This window comes from Teleopsis dalmanni, chromosome 1, assembly GCF_002237135.1.
Source record: "Teleopsis dalmanni isolate 2A chromosome 1, ASM223713v2, whole genome shotgun sequence".
In the NCBI taxonomy this organism is placed as follows: Eukaryota; Metazoa; Arthropoda; class Insecta; order Diptera; family Diopsidae; genus Teleopsis; species Teleopsis dalmanni.
In genome coordinates this window covers 226,879,318-226,884,731 of record NC_051846.1, presented here as the reverse complement: position 1 = coordinate 226,884,731, position 5,414 = coordinate 226,879,318, and the positions used below count along the sequence as shown (strand labels likewise).

The 5,414-nt window shown below is 26.1% G+C and overlaps 1 long non-coding RNA gene across 2 annotated transcripts; it reads right to left on the bottom strand.

Moving 5' to 3' along the window:
- Positions 1-918: 918 nt before the first annotated feature.
- LOC119667904 lies at positions 919-4,564 on the bottom strand. Of its 2 annotated transcripts, XR_005251438.1 has the most exons (5): positions 4,464-4,564; positions 2,295-2,508; positions 2,187-2,231; positions 1,927-2,092; positions 919-1,255 (listed from the first exon to the last, which is right to left on the bottom strand). It is a non-coding gene; the product is annotated as an uncharacterized LOC119667904 (long non-coding RNA). The 2 variants fall into 2 exon arrangements; XR_005251439.1 differs by lacking the exon at positions 2,187-2,231.
- Between the last annotated feature and the right edge of the window lie 850 nt (positions 4,565-5,414).

Sequence of the window (5,414 nt, the reverse complement as noted above, 5' to 3'; positions counted from 1 at the left end):
TTTTTGGGAAACTCTTTTCCAACTATTAAAAATTTCCTTTTAAAATGCTTTTATTGTTTATTTATTAGCTGGATATAGGTCACTATTATTTCAATAAAAATTAAAAAACATTAAAAAATATAATAATAAATCCTTAATTGCTATTTATTAAATAATTGTATATTTCGACTCTCTTTGAGAGTCAGAAGCAGGTCTAATAAAAAATAAAAATTAATTAATAATATCAGATTCCATTTTAGTTAGATATTGTTCAGTGCAATATGGACAATAGACAACTAGATTTTTTAATTTTTATTGAAATAAAAGTGACCTATAAAAGTGGCCAGCTAATGAATCAACAATAAAATCATTATAGAATACAGGTCGATAAACAAATTTAAAGTTTAATTTCCTTTTAAATAAGGAATATACGTTCATAAAAATCATCTGGAAATAAAAGAGCATAATTACTAGGAGAGCGGAATGTTTAAAACCTGAAGAGCTGAAATTTATTATCAGAGGCTACAAATGCAACATGACTCAGCTTCATCCTTAAACATAACCTAAAATAATGAGTTTCTGAGAACTTTTTTAAAAAACAAATTTAAAATAAAAACAATTTGTCATTGACTATTCTGAAGTCAAAATATCAATAAGTCAGTAAAGACTAACCTTCTAGAAGATCTAAGTTAGCTATAACAACTATTCTGAAAGTATTTAGATTTGGTCAAAGGTCTGAAACGATCTTAAACCTGAGTAAATTTTGGCGAACGACGTAATGTGGTAACCATTTAAATAATTAATTTGTTACCCTAACTTACTAGATTACTTATTTTACCGTTTGCAAACTAACTGTATTTATAATCCAAATCCACCTTCACAATCATTTTCATTATCTTCATTATCTCATATTATAGTGAAAATAATATACTTACTATTTATATAATCAAAACTTCCTAACTTCTGCTCACATTCAGTCCAAAGTGTTATGAAATATATTTTTAATCCAGGATATCGGTTCACCAAATGTAGTATTCATAATATTAAAAATATTTGCTCATCTCCAGTATTATTTTGTTATTCGTCAGTTGGAGTTTCAATATGAAAGCTTTACGCATTTGAGACGTTATCTGATCAAGTAAACGTCTTACGTGTTATCTTTTGCTGAAAGATTGAAACATCTCAAGATGAAATTTGGTCGAACTGACACTTCAGTATACGCATTTATAATTTCATTTATTTCGATGAATTCACGACGTACATTTTTTGTGTAACTCTGTTGGAACAAGTTTATTCATATTAGTAAATCTTCTCGGCAATAATTTTAATAAAATATACTATATATACTCTAAATTGTTAACATATAGTTAAATGATAATAATTACACTGCTTCACAAGAAAAAAATATTTTTCTTTTAAACAAAAAAATTTAAAAAATTGAATAAGAATTTTAAACTGTATTAATAATACTATTTTATACTATATCTTAATAAGGAAGGTAGTCAGCCTGATTGCTACATTCAGCCCACTACATTCAGCCTTCTGAGTCCTTTCATTCTTAAAAATAATATACTATTGAAAACGGTTTTATATTAATCGGAGTTACAACTATCGTAGAGAAGTATCCATTAACCGGATTTACCGGACTTACAGAGAAAAGACCAGTAAATTGAACGATCACTAAATTAAGTATATTGAAATTGAGAGAAATTATATGGAAAAAAATTCATTTGTACAACTAAATATCTATTTTTATATTTTTGTTTCCGGAACTTGTTGAACAGCTTAGTATTTTATAATAGAAATAGTATAGTGCAGTTTTTTCCATAAATGAACACATAGGTTCTCGCACCATGACCTATTATTTACTTAAGCATTTAATGAATAATTCATAATACCAGCAATGGCAGTTACAAATATATATGATATATTATAATTTTAATGTACCTTTGACTAGACCATATCCCAAAAATATTTTACTATTAAGTCCCCTGGAACTCAATGTAAGTATCTCGCATTCATCACCGGATTTGTCCATTTCATCTGACTAAATAAACAGCCTCCGTTGATGATTAATTAATGAACCACGATTTGCGTTGTAAAGAAGAAATCACTGATGAAAATAAATAGTTTTTATTATTTATCGATGTAAATCAACATAGTGAAGATGTGCTATAGAAGGTAACACTTTTATCTTTATATATTACGTTTAATGCTATTTGTTAATGACAATAAAACTTTTCGCTTAAGGTCTAAGAATGAAATTGGAATTAAATACTATATTTAAAATTATTTTATAAAAAAGTACTATTTACCCTTTTAATCTCTGGTCACAGAAATTAATTTGGATTGTGTACTACTGGAATCGGTTGGGTGGTGATGAGACTCTGTGATATTGTTTGACCCACATAATGTATGGATTTTCTGTATTCCAGTGGCAATACATGTAATTATGTTGAAGCATCTCAAGCGCCAATTTTAAACATTTTTTTACTATACCAGATTTGGAAAATTCTAAACATATTTTAACTGAAATAATTTAAATAGAAAAATATCATATTAATTTTATTATAAGAATAACATTAAATAACAATAAAGTTTTGAAAAAATATTTGAGTGGGTATTTAATTTTCATTTTTCTCTGAAATACAATTATTTCAATCGCTCCTCATTCATTTGCTTCGTTGTTTTATCGCTTTCTTTTCTTTTCTTTTTCTTCATTCTTGCAACAGAATGTCAATATATATATAAAAAAAAATAAAGAAAATATTGGAGAGGAGGCAGCGTTTACAATTTTAATATACTTATACTTATTTAAATATATTTATTTCCTATAAAAATATACACATATTGTTAAAAAGAAATATTCATTTAAAAATATACATATATAAAAACAAACTCACTGAAAACAAATCATTTATTCGGAATTGATATTGAAAAATGTTACTATGTTACGGATAAGTGTGAGGCACATAACACAATAAATTCAAGTTAGATGCAATGCATAAAGACTACGCAGAGCAAGACAAAAATATACCGTTTGGTAAGGGTTTATGCGTGTGAGTGTGTATGTGTGCATGCAGCCATTTGCGTACTACGCATTAAATTGCCATTTGTAAAATCTTATTTTTGATTGGTTCACATAGAAATTTAATGGTTCATAAAGAAACACAAAAAAGGAAAACAAAATGGAAATTAAAAGACGTATAACTTGAAGAAAATGTTATGGTGTATTTCCAATTAAAAAAAAATACGAAGCACATATTTAAATTGTTCTTATTTTAAATACAAAAACGTTTATTTACTTCAAAATCAGTTTACTTGGGTATTACTAATTTAATGGTAATATTTATTTCAAACAAATAAAAATATTTAACTACCGTTCACCTTTAATAAAACAAGCTACACTACATTTATGTGTCTTTACCTTGTTCAAACATAATTTAAAAATTCACAATGATCACCACTACCACTCAACAAGAAAATCTTAACCAATACACTCCGCCGAATCAAACACAACTGGTATTGATATTTCGCAAATATTCTGGCATTCATTGCAGAAACATTAAAACAAAGGGTGCCAGATTTAATAAAAACAAATTTGAATATTTAATAAAAAAACTTTTGCCAGATTTAATAAAAACTTTTGATATATATCCGATTGTATCATTATTATTATATAATTATCATTAAATTATATTTAATTTTAATTTATATTAATAAATAACTATTATTTTCATTAATCAAAATTTATTTTTACTTTCAAATGTGGTAAAAACTTATGAACTGTTTAAAGTTTAGCAAAAATAAATGTTAAAAACATTCTTATAAATATTAGTATTATTATAATTCTTTACAAAATTAATAATATAATTATTACTAATACGAAATAAGAAAACCAAATCAAATATGGTTAAAAGATAATTTTTTACATACAATTTATGGCGAAAGGTACGGATTTCTACAGGAAATGCGACTAAAATTTAAACGCTTCACCATTCTTATCGACAATCTTTACGGATAAATGTAAAGCAAATAATAAAATAAATTCAAATTAGAAACAATACGAATACAGTATGCAATGCAAGACAAAAACTAACCGTTTCGTGTGGCGTCATGCATCTGAGTGTGTATGTGTGCATGAAGCCATTTCTGACTACACATTAAACTTCCCTACAGTAAATTCTTATTTTTCATTGGTTCACATTCAAAATTAATGGTTAATAAACAGAGAAAAAGAAAAAAAAAATTAAAAACTAATAAAAATGGAAATTAAATCAAGTACAACTTATATAATTTATGATAGTGTATGTATTTTTATTTTAGGGAAAGAACTACGAAGCAAATATTTAGTTATTTTTAATTTAAATACAATATCATTTATTCAGTTCAAAACATTTATATTTAATTGTACATTATTAGTAATATTTATTTCAAACAAATATATTTAATCAGCTTTATCTTTCAAAACATGCTTCACTTACTTTCTTGTCTTCACCTTGTTTAAAAATAATTAAAAATTCACGTCGTCAGCACTGACATATTACACATTACATATCACGCAAAACTACAACCTTCCAACTTGCCGAACCAAACACGACTGATATTTTTAGAATTCTGTGGAGCAAATATTCTGCCATTCCTTGTAGAAATTTTAAAACAAAGGTTGCCAGATTTATTAAAGAAAAGTGGAGACTTTTAATATATCTGATAATATAAAATTAAAAATTTTAATTACTATTAAATTAAATCTGTGTTTATAAAATTCTTTTTATACTTTCATCATATGGTCTAGAAATTTATTAACTGAATAAAGTTTACTAAAAAAAATGTTTAATTTATTAAAAATAATTTTCGTACGTAAATTAGTATTATTTCAATAAATTAAAAAATTAGTGATACAATTATTACTAATGGAAAACCAAAGGAAGGAACAAAGAAAATTTGGTACAAAATACACTGTTTACATAAGGGGTATTCACTCTCTTTTAAACTTATTGCAAGGAGCACGAAATGCAAGAATGCTATAAAAAAAACTGCAAGACTGCGAGAACACCTTTGTTGCAGAATTGCATCATCAAAATTAATCAGCTGTTTTTGCAGCCATATCACATTGAGCAAGGAAAAATAAAAGTATAACAATGACGCGAACAAGTGAAATACAAAAATGTATAAATTTTTTAATTGAAAATATTGCTTTTAATATTCACTGCTGTATAGTTTCTATTTGTTAGATGATGCAAATTACTGGGAAGTTATGGAGCAATTAAATGAAGACATTTTGTTTACGTCAGTAAACCATCACGGAAGTCACTAACCCGTACCAAAATTTATTCAATGGAGATCTACCATTCTTCAAGAATTTGATGAAGGCCGTTTTCGTCAGATGCTTAGAGCAAACAAATTTTCCTTAATACTCTTACTAATAAACACTA